The sequence below is a fragment of the Oxyura jamaicensis genome, chromosome 7 (genome assembly GCF_011077185.1).
Source record: "Oxyura jamaicensis isolate SHBP4307 breed ruddy duck chromosome 7, BPBGC_Ojam_1.0, whole genome shotgun sequence".
Taxonomy (NCBI): Eukaryota; Metazoa; Chordata; class Aves; order Anseriformes; family Anatidae; genus Oxyura; species Oxyura jamaicensis.
This window is the reverse complement of record NC_048899.1, coordinates 33,729,800-33,742,236: the sequence shown is the minus strand read 5'-3', so window position 1 is coordinate 33,742,236 and position 12,437 is coordinate 33,729,800.

Sequence of the window (12,437 nt, the reverse complement as noted above, 5' to 3'; positions counted from 1 at the left end):
TCTTTGTGCCAGCAGTGATGCATGGGAAGCTGATTAATAAAAAATTTTTTATGAAAAAAAAAAAAAAAAAAAAAAAAAAAAGAGGTTAAGGTGTGATGGATATGCTTCTTTATTAGCATGTAAGTATGCAATGAGCAAAATTGTTTGCTCAAAAAACTGTTGATACTGCTGAAACTGCAGTCTGATAAAAAATCAGTGGAGCTTCAGACCATTTCCTTGGATCCAAACCGCCCCATTCTCACGCCTCATATATTCTCAATCACTGCTCCAGTGTGAACTTGCTCTGCTCTTACAAATTCCTTAAAGAAAATGTTGACCAGTCAACTCTCTACTGGCAGGCTTCAGGCTAGATCAGATGTCATCTCTCTTCCCTGACAGTGTATGAAGCTGCCATGAAAGCTAACAAACTCTGACATGTATCAGTTGGGCAGAAGTAGACCCATGTGCCTACGCATGATCCTGAGCGGCCTCGTCCTGGTGGATAATGAAGGAGGACACCGAGCTGGTGCTAATTTATCACAGAATAAAGGCACGAACTGCTGTTAGGCACAAAGCCTCTTCCTCCATAGCTGTGTCAGTAGAGCCTCCTGGTGGAGATGCAGCACATACCAGCAGAAGGAGCAGCTGTTGTCCTTACCTGCACGAGCACTGCTTGCCTTGCCTTGCCCAGGGGCTTCTCCTGGCAGGCTGCAAGTGCCAGGGGCATTGCTCGGCTGCAGGCAGGTGCAAATGCAGCATGAGGCCATGGCTGGGCAATCACTGCAAAAACACTTTGCAATCCTCAGTTACAAACTGTCGGTTTAAAAACGCGGCCTGCATGGCTCAAAAAGATTAAAAATGCTTGCTGTCAACTTCCCTGTAATCGCAGCTGCTGGTAGTGATGTTCAGGAGGGGAAGGTGTGTTGGAGGTGTTGTGCTTGTGGCAGGAAGCATGTGCAAAGCTTCCTGACCCTTATCTGTTTGCCTTGATATTTAGGTGCCTTCAGGAATTGATATAATTTCAGAGTAAAAAGGTCTCCCTGAAGGAAGCTGTATTTTTCTTGGTTGTTGGGCTGGAAGCAATGCTTTTGTGAATGACCTGCTTGCATAGCTCAGCATGATTTTCAGGACTGAAAAGGGTGAGTGAATGCTGAAAACCCCTGGTTTAGAATGGCAAGTTACTGAGGTGAGCTGGAAACCTGCAAAAGGGTCCAGCTTTGGTTTGGGGCTGAAGGGGGTTTTGTGGCAGATAGACTGGAACCATTAGGTTTTGATAATAAGCTAAAAAGAACTATTTTAGGAGAGTATAAGGCTAAGAATGGCATAGAACTAAAGAGAATAAGTGAAAAGAAGTGATAAATATTAGTTAAAATCATTTGTATGGAGGTATATGAAGTGGCATTACTTAATATAATGCCGATAAATAATGTAGACAAATCAAATGTAGCTATAACAAGGAAAGACAAGTGAAGTAGTAGCAATTCTCTTGCTGCTCAAAAAGGGGAGCAGAAATCTGTATATGTACTCAAAGAGCATTAATCTATTCAATATGCCTCCTGGGTACTCTTACAGTTCTTACAAGCTGCAGGAAAGTGTATCTGGCTTCAGAAGAGGATGCTTGTGCTTTTCAGTTGATCTTGCTGAGACGAATAAACAAATAGGGCTGGGAGAATGGAAATGGTGGGTTGGTAGGGTCTTTCTGGAATTTAAACAAGTGAATTACTCAGTATGGAAAGATGGTGTCTGAGAATTGATGGAACCCTGCAGACTCACTATAAAGACTGGGTATATATGAAAGAATGATAACATGTGAGAACTGAAGCTGAAAAGGCACACAGGTTTAAAGTGAGGCTGAAAATGCAACAGGATTGTGTCTTGTACTCCAAGTTGTTTGAAACTCTGAAGCATAAGCTTCTTAACATTTGCTGGAAGAAGACATGCTAAGATTACCAGCCTGAAGGTATTAGGGTATGCAAGGCATTAGAAATGGTAATTATCATGACCTCATAAATAATCATTTAATAATACAGCTGATTGCTGGAGCCCAGTCAGTGTGCTGTCAGTGTAGAATATACAAGATGAAAATTTCTTGAAGCAGGAAATGTCTTCAGTCTAAGAACTTACAAAGAAAGGAAGCTTTGAAAAACAAAATGGCAACCATTGTCAGGTTCCATAAAGAGGCAATGAAGTTCACTAGGAGATGCTGAAAAAGACCTGTAGGCAGGCTTTTCAGACTTTGCAAAAGGGGAATATTAATGGTAAATTTATAAACAGACCAGGACAGGGTTTTCATAATACTGGAAAATATCGTTTTCTACCAGTACATTGCTGGTATCTTTTCAGGTCAGATGACTTCTAAGTAGTTTCCCAAATGTGAATGCAAAACTCTAATTGTAGTTGTATTCATATCTGAAAAATTGGCCTTAATCCGTACAATTATTTAAAATGTCTGTTTGGTTACCTTGCTTATTACTCTGTTTTCTGAAATCTCATCAGTTTTGTGGTTAGCATCTATCCTGGCAATATTTCCAGAACCAAAGTCTCTATGGTGTAAGACGCGTAATAACTGGTAATTTGCTGTGCAGTTTGAAATAATTATTCATAGCTTTAGCACTTGCAACTTGATAGCCTATTGTAACAATATTGTTTAAAAGGTTCTTAAACAAACAATTCTGTAACTAAGCAATCATAATGAATTTACATAATGTGTGCTAAGTACATTTAATTTTTAATTTAAATGTAACTCCATTTAGAGTACCTCTGAAATCATTAATGGAAAGACAATGAAAAGTCATGAATGCTATTAATTGTGAGCAGAAGGCTATTTTTAATATCTGTTCCCCATAACCACAGAAGGCTTGCATAAAAAAAATAAAATTGTTTGTTTCTGATAATAGGGTCTAGATCCTGTGTGGAGATTTCTACAGCAGAGATATTTTAAAGGGGCAGTGCATATCCAGGTAAGACAAGAATTTAATGGAAAATTCTAACATTTGATTTAAAATGTTGTACTTTGTTGTAAAAATTTTTAGATTTTGCTTTTTAATTTCTAAATTATTTCAAATACTTCGGGTGAATTTGGTGGAAGAGTTAAACAACGTAGTATTGAATAAAATATGGAAGTTTAAATGCCTAAAGTAAAATTTTTCATATTTTCTAACCTAACCAGTCTTTTCTGAGAGCAATACTATCCAGTCTTTTCTGAGAGCAATACTATGATAGAAATAAATTATCCAAGGATTATCCAAGGTGTGTTTTTTTTGGGAGTGTTTTTTTTTTACTTTTTTTTTTTTTTTTTTTTTTAAGAAAAACAAGGCATGCATAACCACATTCTCACAGTACCCTGTGAGCAGTCACAATTCAATGAATTAAGTTAGCTAGATGCAGAATTATGTAACTATGTATTGAGTCAGGTCTTGTAATAATAATTTCAGAATTTGTTTCCATAAGTTTTTTGCTGTCTTCTGACTTTTGCTAATTACTGAGAGGCCAGAAGGGGCTTCGGTAGCTACTCTGTTAGATTCATTTTATTTCAAACCTCAAACCAGTAATATCTGCTTAATATTGTACATGAATTCCCCGCAGTTTCCTTGCAGGGTAGTGGGATTGTTGAAGTCTTTGCATTGTACAATTGTTCTACAGGAGATGTTTTTTTCTGAGGACACTATTCCGTGTGTTGAAGAATAACTTCATAGTTACATGAAAGAAACTTTTATACATTCCATTGTTCACTGAAATTTCCAATTAGTGTCCACATCAGCTGGAGCTGGTGAGAGTTTTCTGAGAATTGCAACATCATGTTGAACTGCAGCAGTCCTGAAGGTGCTGTGTCAGAAGATCCGAAGCACTTCTCCCAAGCATAAATCTGCAATTGCATTTATTATAACACTCTAAACTTTATTTATTTATTTATTTATTTTATTTTTGTGTGTGTGTGTGTGTGTCCTCTCTTTATATTTGAGGATCAATAATACATACGGTGCCCAGAGGGTACATTTGTTTATGTTACGGAACATCTCACGAGCCGTCATTTCCAAGCTGCTGGTCTGCAAAGCCAAGCTGAGTAGATTCTCTAGTTTTCTTCTTAAATGTCACTGACTTCATTTCAGATTTTTGTTGTTGCTGTTTGTTGTTGTTTTGCCTTTTTTTTTTTTTTTTTAAAAAAAGTGTCTTGACAGCTACCTTTCTCTCTGTGTCTCTTTATTCATTTAGTGTTTCTCTATAGCTTATAATCTTCCCCACAAAGATTGAAGGTCTATCCTCCTCTCACTCCTCCAAGGTAAAGAAATCGTGTAGTAGTTTGGGATATTAGAAGGTAGGCTATTGAAACAAATGACTGAATGTGTTCGATTATTTTGCATGTGATTAGTGACTTATGAGTGACTTCAGAAATGATCACATCTGATCATTACTTTTGCTCTCCCTGTCCTCATGGACACTGTCAGAGTTTGCATAAGGGAGCAGGATGAGGTCTCTGCACTCCTTCAAGATGTCTCTGTACTCCTTATAATCATCTAGTGGAGGGTGGGCACTTGGATAGTTCTCAGTACCGAAATGGCATCTGAAAGACACTGAAGTGAGGAAGACTCAGCATGGTCTAACTGCATGGGAGCTTTCCACTCCAGAATAACTGATATGCTTAAATGGAAGGCAGAGGGGTCCAAAATGAAGTAACTACAGCCTAAGTTTGGCAAGTCATGCCAGAGAATTTCTAAAGCAGATGTTGCATTCAGATGTTTCACCTTCCTCTGCAGAAATCTGTCATGGTCATGCAAGTGACCTATAGCTTTCTCTTATGACCCTGAGGTTTCCACTTGCTTTCCAGAGACTGTTCCTCTGGGCTGGACATGACTTTTGTGAACCTATTATTTTATTCTACCCTAATTTAGCAATCATGTACTTCTTCTCCTCTCATTATGTTCACAGTTACACCTAAATGTTTACCCTGTGCTTAACTGGGGCAGCGTTAACATGTCTTAACATGTCTTAACATGTCTTAACATGAGAGACAACTACAAGTACCATATAGCAGCAGAGGGAGTTCCAGCTCCCTTTAGAAAAGCACAGAAGGTCTCCACCTTCTTATTTAACAGTGCATCACCTACACTGGATCTCAGACTCAATATAAGAACTCCTTAAGCAGTGTTTGAGGATGGTTATTACTAATTCAGTAGCTAATATCAAGTAATCAGTCTCTAAAGTCAAGACTGAGGCTACTGATGTCAGTAACAGATCATTCATTCATTCATTTTAGAGTTATTGAATCAATGTGGTTGGTATTTAGCTTGGGGAGGTGAAAAAGCTAACTCAGCCTTCATATACACAATGTTAATTGAGATTCTAACCAGGATCCCTTGATTTATATTGCATTAGCGATTGATTCCAGGGAAATTTTCTTGACTCTTTTGACTCTCTTGAATCTTTTCCTATTCTTCTCAATTAAAGGTGGCCATATGAGTAGACACAAATAGAAGAATTGAAGAGAGGTAGGTGATAATGGTGGGAAATTCCTCTTGTTTATCTGTTTCTACAAAGCTTCTTTTCCTTCAGGTCTATTTCAGAAAGTCCCTTCTGCCAGTGTTTGCATGGGCCTGTTCTAAACATGGAGGGCTGAAACCTTCCACAATGAGTGAAGTGCAAATGAGAGGCTTGTGGCATTGAGAACTTCTTGCAATGCTAATTGCTAACTTCCTGTAAAGTTAAACTGATTAAATAGTAAAAGAGCTACTACACCAAACCTAACTTTTATTCTGTCCATCTTGGATAATGCACCCTTTTTTAAGAAATATCTTAACACTGAATCCTGCTTAATTTAAAATACAAGCCATATTATTCTTTCCTAAAATACTACTCAAGTCAGCTGGATTTTGTTAGGGCGTAGGGGGAAGGGAGAGTTGCCTCTTGTGAGGACGTGTCCTTAAAACACACTGCTGTTTGAGTGAAAGAAGTGGAGTTGAACAGATCACACTCTAAAAGCAGATCTAGTTATAAATTTTCCATGGACAGGCTTTCTTAGCCTGAGAGTACTCCTGTATTCTTTCCTTCCACCCTGAGATCGTAATAACAGTTTTACACCTGGTGGAGAACCTGTTTAACTTCCAGAGGCTGGAAAACCACTCCTCTTTATAAACAGAGTGACGGCTGAAATAGTTGATATACTCTTCCTGTAGCATTTTGACTTTAACAATATGGTATTCAAGTTAAATTTTTAAGCTGAGTTTCTGTTTAAAAGGCTGAATTTTATATTCTTATATATCGTTATATCCTTGCATAAGAATATTTTATATACTTATATATTTTTATATTCTTGCATTCAGAGGTATTCAGTATATTCTAATATCCAGAATTCATATTTGCTATATTTAAAACAACTATCCATTTATGAATTTGAAAGCCCAAATAGTTCAGAAATTATTTGAGATACTGTAGTGGCATTTTGCTTTTTCTTAGCTTTAGGTAGCAGCAATTGTTGAGAAAACATCAACAATCAGAAGAGCAAAAAAACTTCTGTCACCAGTCAGCCATGTTTCTATGCAAGGTGATGTCTGCAGCTTATAACATACCTTCTGGATGCCCCATCCCTGGAAGTGTTCAAGGCCAGGTTGGATGGGGCTTTGAGCAGCCTGGTCTGGTGGGAGGTGTCCCTGCCGATGGAACAGATAAAGTAGACAGCACATAGATAAAGTAGAATCTCTTGCTTTAAGCTGAGGAAATGGATTTTGCTGTAGGCTTGATTTGGATTGGATCAATAATGGTGCTGGTCCTCTGGGCTTATTCCTTCCTGACTAGCTCTGGATACCAAAAATGAATAGCCTCTTTGGTCTCCAAATCAGGCAGACAATGTGCTGCCATGGCTAAATCTCTCTGCAGTAGTCTCCTCCTGAAGGGCGGCTGGGAAGGGAAGGTACCCTGGAGCAGGAGCAGTCATTCATTTCCATCTGCTCTTCTAGAAATCACAGAGAGCAAATGCTTCCCAAAGACTAGCTTGTTGATTGATTTTGAACCTACCCATCGTACACGGACGTAGAGAAGTTACAAACTGGGGAACTCAGTCTTTTTCCAAAACAAACTTCATACGATACCTCCTTTCCTGTCTCTTTCTTTTAATGGTCAGAGCACCTGTTCTAGTAAGGACCTGAAAGAAATGCCCCTTTTAACTATTGTTCAGTCTTAAGGAATCTCTTCTTCATCCCATGAGAAAAAGTTACTAAAGTTAAGCAACATGAGATTTGAGAATGCAAAAATCTTGGTATCTATGGCTGAGAAGTCTATCTGCAATCTGCAATGATTTAGGATGAGGATTTCTAGTCTGGATATGTTTTGTTGCATATTGTAACTTGTACAGCTAGGCTTGTGCAGACAACTTGTTCCAATAGATACAATTCTCTCTGTTACTGTCTCTAGACTTGTTCTGTTGTAGAAGTCTTCGGAATTCAGAAATTCAGATTTTTTTTTTTTCTTTTTCTTTTTCTTCTTTTTTTTTTTTTCAGGTGAGAAATGTAATAAGCTCACATCAAACCTGTTCTTTCATCTGTCTGTTTTGACTCTCAAAGATGAGTTAGAGGACACCCACACATACACTTAAATCAGATCCACTGTTGTGAGTAGATTTGGACCATCCATTAAAGAAAAAGACTCCACAAAGAAGGCTGACAAACTAGCCAGGCATCTGATTAGGCACAGAATAATTTCAATGGCTAATCAAACGAATGAATCCTTACTTGATTACATCTCAGTTTTGTATCAGCTAATCACGAAACCAGAAAATACACTAATGGATGCTGGTTTCTTATAGCACCTGTTCACAGGTACAATTGCTGTAATTTGGGAAGGAGAAGGGAGGGGGCAGCACTAATTTCCTAATCAAGAGCTGAGACAAGTAGCAAGCTCCAATATTCTTAACGGAATAGGTCATTTTTCTCCAGAAGAAAACCATAACTTTTCCAGGACTTGGAGCTAAGCCAGCAGTAGGATGCTGTGATCACTCGCCCACATCCCAGAGTGCACTTTTTTTTACACGTATATGTTGCTCCTCAGGAAACTTTCTGCAACGTATGGTGAAAAGAGGCATGCCTGGGATATTCTCAAAAAGTAAGACACCTCTCATGTCTTCTTCCATACTCACTACCCCACAGATATCAGCAGGGGCAAGAAAGGTCCTTGCAGAAAAATAGAATGATTTTGAAGTGTGCGTGTTTGCATATTTCTTGTTCTTTTGGTACTCCTGGTTTCTCAGGGGCTTTAGTCTCAGATAAAAAGATCACAAGTTATCACATGGGGGGTGGCGGAGGAAGATTTCTGAATGCCCTCCACCAAGGTCTCTGGCTTAAAACAGCAAAAATCCTTAGGAATGATTTTAGTCTTTGGAAAGTCCCGTTGTGCTAGATGACAGTACAGGAAGCAGCAGTCCCTGCCCCTCAGAGCCTACTTTGCAAGTCTGTATATGTTTTATTTTCATATACAATGGTAGCAAAGGGAGAATGTTGGGGGAAAAAAAAAAAAAAAAAAAAAAGTAGACAAAAAGTTCTGCTTTTAATATAGGCTGGAACTGACAGCTCTTCATTGTATGGATATGAGTTTTGGTACTAAATTATGAACAAGATCTGACATCTGCCTCCACAGTGAATCCCACAAAACAAAATAATTCTGGAAGTTTTTATTTGCTGTGTTGCCTCTTGTAAACTACCTCATGAGAAACAGATAGAAAAAAAAGGTGGGCCTTGATTCCTGAAATGTAGCTCCAGTGCTTAAGGAAGATAGCCAGCCTCCTCCTGCTGTACAGCCCCACAGTTTCACTAGTGTCAGGATTGCTGTGCTGGGTTTGGGCTAGTGTATTAGACTGAAAAGACTGCTAACAGAGCACAGTGCTTAGAGGAATGGCATTAAAACATCTGACAATCAATACGGTCCGTTTCTTTGAAGGACTCTTTGTTTAATGCTGCTTACCTACATACACAGCATCTCCAAAGTCTAAGTAGAGAAAATAGAGAGACCAAGGGCAGCTGGATTAGCAGTGTTAAGCCATGGTCAATCTACTGCATGCATTTTAAAGGCTTCTGTGAAAGTAGAGCCCTGGATTCTCTGCTGTGTAAATTAGGGCAGATCCATTCAAATTGGCAGAACTGTGATGATTTATACAGGCTGAGGACTGTCCCCAAGCCTTCCAGCAACTGCTATTTTAAATGGTAGCTTTTGATCTGTCTTTTAAGATACCGAGCCACCAGACAGAATGCATTTAAATTATCAGTGATGATCAATATATGAGATATATCATAAATCTTTCCTAAACACCATTCAGCTGAATTTCCTGTATTGGCTTAAAATACATTCATCTTGAATCTTCTTTAACTTTTCATACAAGCTCATAAACTGTCGGAAAATAAATAGTATTTGAAAAGACAAACTTAGATAAACACTTCATTAAAAAGGTAGGATGTTACCATTTTTCATTTTGTTGCTTGTTTGTCTAAAAATAAATAAATAAACAAAACAACTATCTGAAGTGTCTAAAGTTATCGGAGGGTAAAACTGATTTGCTAGAATCAACTCTGGTGTTGTGTTTAGGATTTTTTCCTACCTCCAGTCTTAAAAGAAGGCAATGAAGGGCACATTCTGCAGAGAAATGAACCCTCAGAGGAGCTAAGTAAACTTGTGACCTCTTTTAGAGGCATTAAAGAATGCCTGGTACCTCAAAGCAGATGCCTGCCTTTTCTCAGGATCTTTACATTGTATGAATAGAAGTATAACTGTGTTCACAGTCATAAGCATTTTTTAAAAATTATTATTATTTTGTTTGTGATATGAATTTGATAAGATGTTAAGGATATATGGAAGATTTTTACTGTAAAACAGTAAAGCTGTTCTTGAAGAATTTCAGAGGTCTAGGAAGGAAAATGTTTCTTTCCATGCTGTCATAACTTGAAGTGTTGTCTTCATACTCCTGGCCTACTTAGACCTTCTTCACTTTGATCTTTTGCCCGTGTACCTGAGGCCACTACCTTCTGTGCTGCACAGACCACTGGTTCTCACAATCATGCTTCTTCACTGCCCTTCTTCCTGTCCTTTCATGTCTGGATGTCTCTTATCACGATGCTCTGACCATTGTGCTAGTGATAATCATTTAATGTCTTCCAGAACTTCCTATCCCTCTTCAATACCAGGAATATTTTCTTAGGCATGATTTTGGAGGTTATTGCTCAATAAGTTCAAATTCCTCATTCCATTTCTTTCACAAGGAATTGAAGAAATAATTTCTGAGTTTACTTTCCTAAAGATTCTTTAAAAAGCAGGGGAAGGAAAGAAGTAAGTCAACTTGTAGGCTTTGCCTACATTCTATCCCCTTCTTCTTCTTGCACATTAACAGAGAAATAAGAAGTGATGGGGGAGGGAATGACTGTTAGCTACAGTTTTGAGATGTGAAGTCCATGAGCACCCTCAGTTGCATACTTGCTCCTTGCAGAGAAAATAATCCACCAGCATGCTGACCGAATAATTTGCTTTACGCAGTACCTAGCAAATAGTCATGGACCAGAACCCTCTGTGCTTGCTGCTCTGTTAACAAAAGGAAAAATGTTTAGAAGACGGTCATCGCTACCAGAGCCTACATCCAAAGTATAAGGCAGGAGACGACAGATGGAGTTGGACAGATGGCGAAGTGCAAAGAAACTACTAAACAGTTGATAAGCGTGAAGGCAAACGGTATCAGCACACCAGCTGCCTAACATTTGGCCTTTATAGGTGTCAAGCCAAGGAATGGTGTAAGAATGGTTTTGAAGGATAATGGGATAGCTCTGTGGATGCTTAGGGAAAAGCCATCCCAAGCGGTGATGGCAGCAGGGAATGGCTTATCTCAAAACGATGCTAGCATTCAGTGGAGGCAGGAGTTGTCATTTCCTGTGAGAGACAGGCTATGAATGGCATGAAAATGAGAACAGGTAAGTTATATTTAATGTTGCCAAGAAGTGGGATCTGTGAAGGGATGATAAGGGTCAGTGCAAAAAGCGTGAAGACTTACTGTGTAGATATAAATGAGCTAAGACTCACACTTTCAAGACAAAATATATTGAAATAACTGCTCAAAGCTAAAAATCTGAATGAGTTTTAACATGTTATTAGAAATACAGTTTCAGTTTTTGTATAGGAAGAATCAGCAAGGTTTTAGCAAATCTAAGGCTCCCCTTTCTTTTTTTGAGTGACAGAGAAAAAACACCACAAAGGTCAAGAAAAGGAGTAGCAGGGTTACATCTATTGGACGAAGGAGGCTAACAGCAGGATTTTAGTCATGTTTAGTGTAACATAATACCTAAACGCTTGTGAGGAAATGTCAGAGAGAAAATACAAGATTTGTTGTGGACCGGACAAAGAGGATTTCTATGCTACTTGGATGGCAGCACATGTAAAGAGATCACAATGCATTTGTGATAATTTGTGATGAATTTTTATCACAGTTACAATCACACAGAGAAAAAGAAAAAGTGACCAAGGTCAGTTGTTAGGGAAATCCTTTGAAGAAGCTGAAGTCCTGAGAAGGACCCTTTAAAGGACACACTAAGTGAACAAAAGACAGTGGTAGGTGTTGATGGAGGACAAGATTTCATGAAATGTGGTAACTTACATTGCAGAAGTCGATATACTCCCCTTATGGTTAAATAGCTCCGCTGGGAGAACCTGAGGACTTGGCCTTGCACAGATGACGCACGTTATTTTTTGTTGTCTTTTATTCTGTGACTTTTTCTCTCTCTCTTTCTATTTTTGTTTATTTATGAGAGACTGCATATCAGATAGCCCCTTTAACTGCAGCTGCTCACCCTTTTGAGGTGTTTTGAGAGTGGAATAGATTAAGGATTTAAACACAGGTGATAGCACCATTGATTGGAATAAGCAGAAATGCAGTATTTATAACACAAGCATATTGGCCTTTGGGTAGATAAGTGGTTCATAAAATTCAATGCAGCATAATGTGAAATAATGTAGCCAATTACTAAAAGAATAAGCATGAAGATTGCAGTCTAAATAGGAACACAACATGGAATTCATATTAAGAAAAGAACCTACAAGGGACTGCAGATAATAGAGTAAACCATTAGCACTGTTTCCTGGTAACAATAACAAAAATGAAAAAGAGCAAACAAGTTTCTGAAATATAGCTCTTGCACCGTGGCATATAAAGCTGCAGAGATTATTCTGGTATGCTACTAGTCTCTTTAGAAAACAGCACTCAAGTTCAGCCACTTCATTATGGGAAGACACTGAAAAGGTGCAGCAGGGGGCTGCCCAAGATGTTTTAGTAACCTAGACATGATTTATGAAGAAAGTTTCCTCTATAGCTAAGGAAAGGGAGATTAAAGGAGGATTCTTATGCAAGCATGCAACATCCTGAACAAATGGGAAAGGATCAATGCTAAAATACAATTGTTATGTCATGTGCAAAGTTAAAATGAGAGATCTTGGATTAATGG